The 13544-nt window shown below is 47.4% G+C and overlaps 1 protein-coding gene across 1 annotated transcript in view; it reads left to right on the top strand.

The window, feature by feature from the left end:
* LRRC38 (leucine rich repeat containing 38) overlaps positions 1-13544 on the top strand; it is a 90114-nt gene that overhangs the window by 64443 nt on the left and 12127 nt on the right.

Below are 13544 nucleotides of genomic sequence, written 5' to 3'. Positions count from 1 at the left end.
ATTCCTCGTCATTCCTTGAACTCATCAGGTCCCTTCTCACCTCAGGGCCTTTGCACCAGCTGCTTCCTCTGCCAGGATGACCTTCCTCTGACTTTCAGCATGACTTGGCCCCTCCCTCCTCTCAGACCCTTTCTCAAATGCCACCTTCTCCCTGGGCCCCCAGCCTCACTGAACCCTGTACCCACCGCCTCTGGCTCTTCTTTCTTGTCCCCCTGCTCCCCTTGTCCCTGTTCCACCAGTCCCTATGGGCCTTTTATACATTTTACTCATTTACCCATCGTCTGTTTCACTCAGTTCACAGGAGCAGGGCCTTGTCTGTTCTGTTCAGTGTTTTAGCCGCAGCGCTAGGACTGCTCTCGCAGGTAATAGATGCTTGATATGTATATGTTGGAGGAATGAATGACTCGGTGGGTGGATGCTGAGCCAAGGCAAAGGGAAGAGAAATAGAGAAGAGGCCTCCAGAACTGTGCCCCTTGCTGAGAGAAGCCAGTATGGTAAACTGGTTCTTGTCAATTGTTAGCAACTTGAGGCTTAACCAGAGATAATGCAGTAAAGACAGAAGGGGCGGGGCGAGGTGGCTCACGCCTGTAATCCCAGCACTTGGGAGGCTGAGGAGAGAGGATTGCTTGAGCCCAGGATTTTGAGACCAGCCTGGGAAATATAATGAAACCCTGTCTCTACAAAAAAAAATAAAAAATAAATAGCTAGGTGTGGTGGCACATACCTGTAGTCCCAGCTACTTGGGAAGCTGAGACAAGAGGATCCCTTGAGACCAAGATTGTTTGAGGTTACAGTGAGCTAAGATCTTGCTGCACCCCAGCCTGGGCGACAGAGCAAGATCCTCTCTCTCTCTGTCTCTCTCTTTCTCTCTCTCTCTCTCTCATTCATTCATTTATTTATTTATTTATTTATTTATTTATTTATTTATTTATGGCAGAAGGGAGGGAGCTCTGCCGATCATTGAGGCATGAATTTGTATAGAATCTCAGACATGGTGATCCTTGCATGGTGGTGTTCAGAGAGGAGGAAGGTTGAGGCCCCCAAACCCCTTCTAATCACAATTTGTAAGCAGTTACCTGGGCTTTCTGTTCATTAGAAAACGTCAGATACTCTTTGTATTCGGAGAGTAAAACTGTTGATAGAGGAAAATTCATTTTCAACTCTCAAAAGTAGAGACGTGGAAGAACATAATGCCTGTCTCAGGCATCTGAGGGGCTGTCACCGAACACAGAGACTTGTTCTGACCTCAGAAGATGCACCCATGATTGGGAACTTCAGGGAAACTGAATTCCATGTGCCATAATGAGACCTGTCTAACTGCATTAGGGCTCTGAAAATGGGCTGCCTTGGGAGGTAATGAGATTGCCATCACTGGGGGCATTCAAGCAGAGTCCAAATGACCACCTTTTAGTGGTGCTGCAAGGAGTATCGGGTATTGGGTGGGATTTCTCCCAAGGGTGCTTGAGTCCTGTGATTCTTTTTGGGGTTCCTATCCTGGTTCTGCTGGCCAAAGGAGTAGGTTTTGAAAGAGGGTGCAGGGTGCTTATAAACCAGTGACTGTGCCTGCTTTGATACCCAGAGCAGGTGCCTCCTCTGCCCTCCCTCCCCCTGCCCACCACATTCCTTTCTGAACCTAAATAGACAAAGCCCTTAAGCCTGCAGCAGAGAAGGACATGCAAAGCTCCCAGCCTCTTGTACTTCTCAGGTCTCATTCTGCTCACAGCGGATCCTTGTGAGAAACTGGATCACCCACCAGCAACCAGAATCGCCTCCTAAATCTGTATGACGCACATCTAGTTTATGCTCAGCTCCCCTTGAGCCAGAACACTGACCTACAGCTCGTCCCGTGAGCCCGTGCAGCCTGGGTTCCCAGACACACTGGGGCTGCCCCACTGTGTATGTCACCAGCTTATCCTCATTCATTCCTTTGTGAATATTTGTCGTCCTTCTGCTCCGTGCTCCAGAGAGACTGGCTTCAGGATCTTTGTCCCTTCTGTGACTCTTCTCACTATTTTTTTTTTTTTTTTTTGAGACAGAGATTTGCTCTGTCACCAGGCAGGAGTGCAGTGGTGCAATCTCAGCTCACTGCAACCTCTACCTCCCAGGATCAAGCGATTCTCTTGCCTCAGCCTCCCCAGTAGCTGAGACTACAGGTGCATGCCACCATGTCTGGCTAATTTTTTTTTTTTTTTTTAAGTAAAGATGAGGGTTCACCATGTTGGCCAGGATGGTCTTGATCTCCTGACCTTGTGATCCGCCCACCTTGGCCTCCCAAAGTGCTGGGATCATAGGCGTGAGCCACTGTGCCCAGCCCTGTGACCCTTCTGTGGTCTCAAACATCATATCAGAAACTTGTATCCCCAACCTCTTGTGTCCATAGCTCCTGCTTTAGGCTGAGAACCAAACTTCGCTTCCCCACTTCAGAACCTAGCCTCTTAGGCGCTGAACCAAAGGTGACCTGAACATATTAGCAGAAACCAGAGCAGACCAAACACCTGCCGAAAGCAAACTCAACTCCAGCTGCTGGGAACGTAGCAAGGCTGACCGAGGCTCTGCTTTCGTGGAGCCAACATTCCAGAAGACAGAAACGCTTAGACTGCAGGGTCATCTAGCTGCCTTTCTTCATTTTCAGGTAGTAAACCACAGCTCAGAGAGACCAAGTGACTTGCACAAAGACACACAGCGAACTAGTGAGAAGCTGAGGCAAGAGCCAAGCCCCCTGGTTCCTGGTTCAGCACTGCTCCCCTTAGATTGCAAGGCAGTCCTCAGAGGGGGACAGATACATCACAGTGGCTGAGAACACAGGCTTTGGATTTCAATCCACCATGGTTTAAATTCAGAGCCTTTATTTACCAGCTGTGTGAGCCTGGGCAAACTGCTTCACTGCTCTGTGCTTCAGTTTTCTTTTTTCTTTCTTTTTTTGAGGTGGAGTCTCGCTCTGTCACCCAGCCTGGAGGGCAGTGGCGTGATCTCAGCTTACTGCAACCTCCACCTCCTGGGTTCAAGTGATTCTCCTGCCTCAGCCTCCTGAGTAGCTGGGATTACAGGCACCCGCCACCGTGCCTGGCTAATTTTTGTATTTTTAGTAGAGACATGGTTTCACCATCTTGGCCAGGCTGGTCTCGAACTCCTGACCTCGTGATCCAGCAGCCTTGGCCTCCCAAAGTGCTGGGATTACAGGCGTGAGCCACCGTGCCCGACCTTGTCAGTTTTTTTGTGTGTAAAGTGTGGACAAAAATATTCACAAGTCTATCATGAGGGCCCTGGAAAAAGCCTATCACATTATATAGCAAGGAAGAAATGAAAAAAAGTCTAGCATAGTGCCTGGCACACAGAGCACATAAATGCCACTGCTGTTGTCACTGCAGTCAATCAGTGTTACCACTCACAGGACCCAGTTCCTCAGGCTCGCACTGAGCCACAGATGTGTCTCGATGAGGAACTGCTGGGGTGGGCGGAACTGAGAGTGCGGACACCTGGCTCCCAGGCTTGGCTCTGCCACCGACTCCCTGTGTGGCCTAGGGGTATGCGTGAGTTTCTTCTTATTGCTGGAATAAACTACCATAATGTAGGAGCTTAAAATGACACAAATCTGTTATCCTCCAGTTCTGGAGGTCAGATGTCCAAAATGCATCCTATAGGCTAAAATCACGCTGTCTTTCCTTTTGCCTGTCCAGCTTAGAGGCAGCCTGCACTCCCTCGCTCTCGGGCACCACCTCTGATTGCATCACCATATCTCTTTCTCCCACTCTGACCCGACTGCCTCCCTTTTATAAGGACCCTTGTGATTATATCAGGCCTGCCTGCAAATCCAGGATAATCTCCCCATCTCAAGAATCTTAATCTAATCACATCGGCAAAGCCCCTTCTGCCTTACAAGGCAGCATATTCACAGATTCTGAGGATTAGCATGTGGATGACTTAGGGGGTCAGTCTTGATCTCCTCCAGGGAAGTAACCTCACTTCTGTGTCCCCATCTGTGACAGTAGAGGGTGATGTAATGGCGAGGTCTCTTCCACCTGTGTAGGCTCATTTCTCATGAACCCTCCCCTTGCCCACCCCAAAGGCCCCCACCCTGAGGTCACTTCCCCGAACCACAACTCTGGCCCTGGTGACAGCAGTTCCTACAGTACTGAGCCCTGCTGAAAACCACTTCATGCAGATACCGGCTGCTGGGAACCTGGGTCTACCCTGGCCCCTGCTGCTAGAAAAGTTATAAATACAGCCAGGCACGGTGGCTCACCCCTGTAATCCCAGCACTTTGAGAGGCCAAGGTGGGTGGATCATGAGGTCAGGAGATCGAGACCATCCTGGCTATCTCGGTGAAACACCATCTCTATTACAAAAAATTAGCTGGGCATGGTGGCGCGTGCCTGTAGCCCGAGCTACTTGGGAGGCTGAGGCTGGAGAATCACTTGAACCTGGGAGGCAGAGGCTGCAGTGAGCCGAGATCACCACTACACTCTAGCCTGGGAGACAGAGCAAGACTCGGTCTCAAAAAAAATAAAAGAAAGAAAGAAAGCAAAGAAAAATTACAAATACAAAAAGAAAAAAGCAACTTGATTTCTGACTTGCCAGGAAAATCAGAATTACTTTTATTGGTAAATCGTGTTGAAGCTATTTGAAGCATAGAGGACACTTTGTGAGCTGAGGATGAGATGCCTGCATTCACAGGAAGATATCCCTGGAATAATTGTCACACACAGCACAGAGACAGAGGGGGATCCCCATACCAGGGAGCGCATGGCCTCCAGGGAACTCCCAAGAGAGGCAGGCCTCATGTGGTCAGAGGTTAGGACTCGGTCAGAGGAGAGAGGGGAGTGGCAGAGCAGAGATGCTTCACATCTTTCATAATATTTTATAAATGCTGCCTTATGTGAATGCTACCTTATGTTGGCTTGCTGCATTTTGAAATCTCCTAGGTCTACAGAAGTGCCAGTCAAACAGGTCCTCGGTGAGTAAGAGAAGGATTCGTAGAGTTTCAGGGCTAAGTCATGTATGTTTTTAATTTTTTTTAATTTTTTTAATTTTTTGGAAGAAAGAAAAAAAAGAATGAAGAAGAGGAAGAAAAAGGAAGAGAAAGAGAGAGAGAGAATGGGAGTATTGCTTTCTTGCCCAGGCTAGAATGCAGTTTAGTAATGGGTATTGAAAACCTCTTTTATACCAATAATTATACTTAATGATGTAGACAGGAAGGAATAAGGGAAGAAAAAAACAAGCAGCTAACCAATATTTCATTTAAACCTATGAAATGCTATGCGATTACTGAGGAGTGATTTACTTCCAATTATGTAGTCACTTTTGGAATAGGTGTGAGATGGTAATGTATGTTTTGTGTATTTGAAGTGGAGAGCTCTATAAATGTTTATTAAGTTTACTTGTTCCGGGTCTGAGTTCAAGTCCTGGATGTCCTTGTTAATTTTCTGTCTCGTTGATCTATAGATTCGTTAGCTCTTCTTGTTACATTGATCCTTTTGCCATTATGTAATGTCCTTCTTTGCCTCTTTTGATCTTTGTTGCTTTAAAGTCTACTTTATCAGAGGCGAGAATTGCATCTCCTGCTTTTTGTTTATTTATTTATTTTTACTCTCTGTTTGGTTGGTAAATCTTCCTCCTTCTCTTTGTTTTGAGTCTTTGTGTATCGTTGCATGTGAGATGGGTCTGGATGCAGCACACTGATGGGTTTTGGCTTTTTATCCGATTAGAATATATGTAAGTTTAATACTGGCATTTGATGCTAGCTGGCTGTTTTGCCCATTAGTTGGTGTAAATTTTTCATTGTGTTAATGTTCTTGCTTTTTGATATATTTTTGGAAAGGCTGATATTGGTTGTTCCTTTATATGTATAGTGCTTCTTTCAGAAGCTCTTGTAAAGCAGGCCTGGTGGTGGTGAAGTCTCTAAGTACTTGTTTGTTCTCAAAAGATTTAATTTTTCCTTCGCTTGTAAAGCTTAGTTTGGCTGGATATGAAATTCTGGGTTGAAAGTTCTTTTCTTTAAGGATGTTAAATATTGGTCCCCACTCTTTTCTGGCTTGTAGGGTTTCTGCTGAGAGATCTGCTGTAAGTCTGATAGGTTTCCCTTTATGGGTAACCTGACCTTTCTCTCTGGCTGCCCTTAGTATTTTCTCCTTCATTTCAACCCTAATAAATCTGGCGATTATGTGCCTTGGGGTTGGTCTTCTTGAAGAATATCTTTGTGGTGTTCTCTGTATTACCTGGAGTTGAATATTACCCTGCCTTGCTAGGTTGGGAAAGTTTTCCTGAATAATCTCCTGAAGAGTATTTTCCAACTTGGATTCATTCTCTTCGTCACATTCAGGTACACCTATCAAACGTAAATTAGGTCTTTTCACATAGTCCCATATTTCCTGGAGACTTTGCTCATTCCTTTTTATCTTTTTTCTCCAATCTTGTCTTCTTGTTTCATTTCACTGAGCTGGTCCTCGACATCTGATATCCTTTCTTCTGCTTGATCAATTCGACAGTTTAAACTTGTGCATACTTTGCGAAGTTCTCGTGTTGTGTTTTTCAGCTCCATCAATTCACTTATATTCCTCTCTAAATTGTCCATTCTCGTTAGCATTTCGTCAAACCTTTTTTCAAGGTTCTTAGTTTCTTTGCATTGGGTTAGAACAAGTTCTTTTAATTCACAGAAGTTTCTTATCACTCACCTTTTGAAACCTGCTTCTGTTATTGGAACACACTCGTTCTCCATTAAGCCTTGTTCCGTTACTGATGAGGAACTGCGATCCCCTGTAGAGGGAGAGGCATTCTGATTTTGAGTATTCTCTGCCTTTTTAGGCTGGTTTCTTCCCTTCATTATATATTTATCCCTCTGTCATCTTTGTAATTACTGACTTTCTAACTAGGTCTCTGAGCGGACGTCCAACTTGTTGATTCCCAGCGCCGAAATCTGAGCAATCCACTGTGCCGGCCAAAACAGCGGTGTTAAGATTGATGGTGCTTTTCTGCCCGGGAATCTCTGGACTCTGCACCAAGAACTGCCGTGCTGAGGCGCCAGCAAAACCTCCGTGCCGGCCACAAGAGTCGCCCTGGCGACCCGTGGGGCTCCTCCGCTGGGAATCTCTTGGTCCGTGAGCAACAAATGTTCGTCTGAAAGTGTGGCGTCCTCTCGTTCTCTGCGCTTTCACTGGGAGCTACGAGCCCAAGTTGCTAGTGATCAGCCATCTTGGATCTCTCTCGCCCATGATCGAATGTTTTTTAAAAGTCCTTTTTTTTTAGCTTTGAGATGGGGTCTTACTCTGTCACCTAGGCTGGAGTGCAGTGGCACGATCTCAGCTCACTGCAACCTCCGCCTCCCAGGTTCAAATGATTCTCGTGCCTCAGCCTCCCGAGCAGCTGGGATTACAGGCTCCCGCCACAACGCCCCACTAATTTTTGTATTTTTAGTAGAGGTAGGGTTTCGCCATGTTGGCCATGCTGGTCTCAAACTCCTGACCTCAGGTGATCTACCTGCCTTAGCCTCCCAAAGTGCTAAGATCACAATCATGAGCCACTTTTTGTTTTTTTTTTTTAAAGAATGAAAATTTTCTCTATTTTTTTTTTTTCTTTTTTTTTTTTTTTACAGCATGGGTCCAGGGGACCAACACAAGGGTGGAAAATGCATTGGCCAAATTTTCTCTATTTTTTACATTCAAAAAGTAACAACATGTTGTGTATCCATGAAATGGATTATTATGCAGACTTAAAAAGTAAGGGAATTCTGACATGCACTACAACACGAAGGGAGCTTGAGGATATTATAGCAAGTGAATTAGTCACAAAGGACAAATATTGTATGATTTCACTTGTATGCAGTACCTAGAGTAGTCAAACTCATAGAAGAGAAAGTAGATGCTAGGAGCGGTGGCTCACACCTGTAATCCCAACACTTTGGGAGACCAAGGCAGGTGGATCACCTGTCAGGAGTTCGAGACTAGCCTGACCAAGATGGAGAAACCCTGTCTCTACTAAAAATACAAAAAATTAGCCGGGCGTGGTGGTGCATGCCTAGTTCATGCCAAGTATGGTTCTCCTACCTCATACTTGGGAGGCCGAGGTAGGAGAATTGCTTGAACCCGAGAGGTAGAGGTTGCAGTGAGCTGAGATTGCACCATTGCACTCCAGCCTGGGCAACAAGAGCAAACCCGGTAGGTAGAGGTTGAACCCAGGTGGTAGATGTTGCAGCGAGCTGAGATTGCATCATTGCACTCCAGCCTGGGCAACAAGAGTGAAACTGTCTCAACTCAAAAAAAAAAAAAGAAAGAAAGAAAATAGAATAATATTTGCCTGGGCCTGTAAGGAAGGGGAATGGGAATGGGGAGTTAGTATTTAATGAGGACAGAGTTTCAGTCTGGGGACATGGAAGGAGTTCTAAAGGTGGATGGTGGTGATGGTTGCACAACAATGTGAATGTAACTGATGCTTCCTTCCCAAGAGTATAATTTTCTATGAGGCCGGGCACGGTGGCTCACACCTGTAATCCCAGTACTTTGGGAGGCTGAGGCAGGCAGATCACTTGAGGTCAGGAGTTCAAGACCAGCCTGGCCAACATGGTGAAACTCCGTCTCTATTAAAAATACAAAAATTAGCCAGGCATGGTGGCAGGTGCCTGTAATTCCAGCTACTTGGGAGGCTGAGGCAGAAGAATCGTTTGAACCTGAGAGGCAGAAGTTACGGTGAGCCGAGGTCATGCTACTGCACTGCAGCCTGGGCAACAAGAGTGAGACTCTGTCTCCAAAAAAGAAAAAAAAAAATTCTATGATCATTCTCTGTTCCTTTCTTACCAGGGGAAGGACAGATTACAAAAATCACATGAAGGGCCAGTTTTCTCTGCTTATGTGTGCGACTGATGTCAGTGTTTTATGGTGAGGGGTGGGAGTCAGGCTAGCGTGTGGGATTTGGACACAGGTCACACCCCTGGTGCAGGGTCCTCGTTACTGCACTGCCCCTTCTACGGGACACACTCTGTGGAGCCAGGACAAGCCAGATGAGCCCTTGACCCAGTGCTGCGGCTGCAGCTTCCTGTTAGCAAAATCAGCTTATTACTTAATCAGACGAAGTGTCTGTGCAGTGGAGACGGGAGTTTAATTGGGAATTTTCCCCTTTGCAGCTGTCGATATTTAATGAAAGTGGTGTGGAGAACACAGGTCAGCACTATCAGAAATTAGAGCTGGTGTTCCTGGCACCCCTGTCCCCAGGAGAGGAGCAAGCCCTGCAGTGCCCTCTCAGCTGCCTCCTTACGAATAACGTTTCTCTTTGCAGATGAAGTAGCTGGAGCAGCGACCATAGCCACGTGCAGCTTCCCCAGACACTCAGGGTGAATTAGGAACCTAGTGCCTGGGAAGAGCACTAAACAGGGAGTCAGTGTCTGAGCGCAGTGGTTCACACCTGTAATCCCAGCACTTTGGGAGTCCGCGGCAGGCGGATCACAAGGTCAGGAGATCGAGACCATCCTAGCTAACTTGGTGAAACCCCATCTCTACTAAAAAATACAAAAAATTAGCTGGCATGGTGGCATGCGCCTGTAATCCCAGCTACTTGGGAGGCTGAAACAGGAGAATTGCTTGAATCCAGGAGGTGGAGGTTGCCGTGAGCTGAGATCATGCCACTGCACTCCAGCCTGGCGACAGAGCAAGACTCAGTCCAAAAAAAAAAAAAAGGCTGGGGGCGGCAGTCAGGAGAAGACCTGGGTTCCAGTCCAGACCCCAAGTGACGTTAGACAAATTGCCTAACTTCTCTGGGCCTCTCATCTGTAAAATAAGAAAGAGGGGTGGGGAGGGAGGGGAAGTGAGAGATGTCAAAGGTGGCTTCAGATCCTCTACGATGCTGTGAAACCAAGCCTGGCTGTGTGTGTGAAAGGCCGAAAAGCTGCTTTTACTTCCTGGGCCTTTGGGATTGGAGTTCCTGGAAGGCAAGGACAGGTGTTTTACCAGCATAGGCTGCGCTCTCTTAGCCAGGGAGGGGAAGGTGGAAGAGTGATAGGGAGTAGTAGGCTCTTGCCAGGAGCAGAGGGACTGAGACCCAGTGGTCCCTGGAGAACCTTCTAAGTTGGTCCTTCCTCTAGGCATGGGAGGAAAAGCTTGCCTTCCCCAGAAGTTGTAGCTGCAGTAATGGCTGCAGGGAATTTTATTGTGTAGATGAGCCATGATTTACTTACTCAATAAGTAAATTTGTTACTTCAACAAGTTAAAGGTTGTGGAAATAGGTGGGGTTAGGTGGGCTGGATCCACCATCCTTCTCCCCAATCCTCCGTTCTCACTACAGCCTCTCGCCTTGGGAAGACTTGCAAAGCTCATGTCACAGCTCCTGGGCAGGCACTTCACAGAAGGACACGTCCAGGTTTCCAGCAAGCACATAATACAACGTTCACCTCTCCTGCTAATCAGATAAATGCGAACGAAATCAACAGTACACTCCTTCATGGCTTATCAGATTGATAAAGGTGAGAGAGTGACAAAATCCAGGCTTGGCACAAGTTCAAGGACTCACCCACAACCTTCAACTTGTGGGAATGTATCTTAGGGAAATAACGCAGAATGTGTGCAAGGCTGTCTTAGCAGCATTGCTTCTAGGAGAGAAAACGGGAAACATCCTGGGGTTGGGTAAGTAAATCATGGCTCATCCACAGAATAAAATACCCTGCAGCCATTAAAAGTGATATATTTGTTGAATAGAAAGATGTTCCCAGTATAGTTATCCGACAGAGTGGTGGAGAACATTTCTGCTTGGTAATTTACACACACACACACACACACACACACACACACAGAGAGAGAGAGAGAGAGAGAGAGAAAGAAACTATCTAGAAAGGTATAAGCTAAATGTTAACGGTGATTTTTTTTAATTCCCCCTTTGACAGAGTGGTGGAGTACATTTCTGCTTGGTAGATTTATGCACACGTGCGCATGTGCGCGCACCCACACACACAAAACAATCTAGAAAGGTATAAGCCAAGTGTTAACTGTGTTTTTTTTTAATTACCCCTTCTTTTTTATTATTTTTATTGTCTGAGTATATATGTGAACTTTGCCTAATAAGTGGAGTTAGGAAAACAGAACTAGATTTTTAATGACAAAAAGCGCTTACTGGAGCCTGCTGTTAATCCCAGTTACGCAGTTCCCAGGAGGCCAGGTCAGGGAAAGGCCCTAGAGAGCCTCTGGCTGCAGGCCTGTTTGTTGGCAAGGGGCCGGTCCGGTGCAAGAGATTAATCTCAATCTACCATCCGCTGTGTCACCGTCTATTTCTGGAGAATGGCAACGCTTCACCCTCTCCAGCTCAGGTGTCAGCTGCTGGGGAGAAGTCATCAGTCAAGGGGCGGGGGCCTGGACAGGTGGTGACAGTCAGACCACCGAGCCGCCCTGTGCAAGGGAGATGCCTGTCTCTTCTGAGTGTGCCCCAGAAGAGAAGGAAGCCGTGGTTATAAGGGGAGGGTGTGTGGACCCTGTTCTGCCTAGGGCCAGAATGAGATGGAGCCCCCTTTGGTTTCAGTGGGTTGGAATTAGACCCATCACAAGACAAAAGGTAGGAAGCCACCTTCCCACCAGTTGAGCCTGCCCATGTGGGGAGGTGAGCTGCATCACTCCCACTCCCTCCCGAAACCCTCGTGCCACCAAGCATGTGGTTTTATAGAACAACAGGACCCAGTTAAATGATCTGTGGCTGTGGGACAAAGGCTGACAGTTAGGACAGGAGCCCAACTCGTTCTGGAATTCCATTGTCCTATAATTCATCGGTTGGGTGTCTTGAACGTAAACAACAGAAGCCAATCCGACTAATGTAGGCAGGGAAGGAATTTGTGGCAGGGATGCCAGATAGTTCACAGAATTGAAGAGAAGCCTGGAGAAGCAGGCTCAGAGGAGAATGGGGGCAGTTCTGCAGGTGTAGCATGCAGAACCAATGGGCAGTTTCTCCAGGGTGGGGCTGCTGGCTGGACTGAATGGGTTTCAGTCTATTTGTTCAGTCCACCCTAGACTCAGTGTCCTGGCACAGAGAGACTCTCAGTGTGGGTTGGGTACCGACCCCTATGCCAGGAGAGGGTGACACATTTTAAGAAAGTTGGGCCAGGTGCAGTGGCTCATGCCTGTAATCCCAGGACTTTAGGAGGTTGAAGCAGATGGATCACTTGAGTTCAGGAGTTCGAGACCAGCCTGGGCAACATGGCAACATCTCACCTCTACTAAAAATACAAAAATGGCCAGGTGTGGTGGCTCACGCCTATAATCCCAGCACTTTGAAAGGCCAAGGCGGGCGAATCATAAGGTCAGGAGTTTGAGACCAGCCTGACCAACATGGTGAAACCCCATCTCTACTAAAAATACAAAAATTTAGCTAGGCGTAGTGGTGGGCATCTGTAATCCCAGCTACTCAGGAAGCTGAGGCAAGAGAATTGCTTGAACCCAGGAGGTAGAGGTTGTGGTGAGCTGAGATCACACCATTATACTCCAGCCTGGAGTGAGACTCTATCTCATAAATAAATAAATACAAATACAAATACAAAAATTAGCTGAGCTTGGTGGCACATACCTGTAGCCCCAGTTACTTGAGAGGCTGAGGTGGGAAGATGGGTTGAACCCAGAAGGTGGAGGTTGCAATGATCAAGACCATGCCACTGCATTCCAGCCTGGGAGATAGAGTGAGACCCTGTCTCAAAAAAGAAAAACAAGAAGTTGCACCAAGACTTAATGGGTGAGAGATGATTGCCCCAAAAGAAGCCGGGGAGTGGCCTCAGGAGAGATGGAGGAGAAGCCGGAGGGCAACAGGTGGCTATGAAATACAGGATACCGATAGTGGGTGGAAATGCATGCCCTGAAAAGGCGTGTCCAGGTCCTAAGCCTTGGAGCCTCAGAATGTGACCTTTTAGAAGAAGAGTCTTTGCAAATGTAAGTGAAGGACCTGGAGAAGAGGTCATCCTGGACTGAGGGCAGGACTGCCCTAAATTCAACGGCAGACGTCCTTGTAAGGGAAGGCAAAGAGAGACTACCAAGACAGAGACACCGAGCGGAGGCTGTGTGGAGACAGAGGGCAAGGCTGCAGTGAGGCAGCCACACGCCAAGGAATGTTGAGAACCACCAGGAGAGTTCAAGACCAGCCTGGCCAACATGGTGAAACCCCGTCCCTACTAAAAATACAAAAAGTAGCCAGGTGTAGTGGCACATGCCTGTAATCCCAGTTACTTGGGAGGCTGAGACAGGAGAATCTCTTGAACCCAGGAGGCGGAGGTTGCAGTGAGCTGAGATCACACCACTATACTCCTGCCTGGGTGACAGAGCAAGACTCCGACTCAAAACAGCGAAGAAAAAAAAAAACCCTAGAAGCTGGAGGAGGCCAGGAAGGATTCTCCCCAGAACCTTCAGAGGGAGCCCAGCCTGGCTGACACCTTGATTTCAGATTTCTGGCCTCCATAACTATGAGAGAATAAATTTGTTTTAAGCCCCTCAGGGCCAGGCACGGTGGTTCAGGCCTGTAATCTCAGCACTTTGGGAGGCTGAGATGGGCGGATCATAATGTCAGGAGTTCGAGACCAGCCTGGCCAACGTGGTGAA

Source organism: Aotus nancymaae, unplaced genomic scaffold (assembly GCF_030222135.1).
Source record: "Aotus nancymaae isolate 86718 unplaced genomic scaffold, 86718_ANA_hifiasm-v0.15.2.pri h1tg000053l, whole genome shotgun sequence".
NCBI classification, from domain to species: Eukaryota; Metazoa; Chordata; class Mammalia; order Primates; family Aotidae; genus Aotus; species Aotus nancymaae.
Note: the sequence above shows the minus strand (reverse complement) of the source record. Positions and strands in the feature narration are given on the sequence as shown.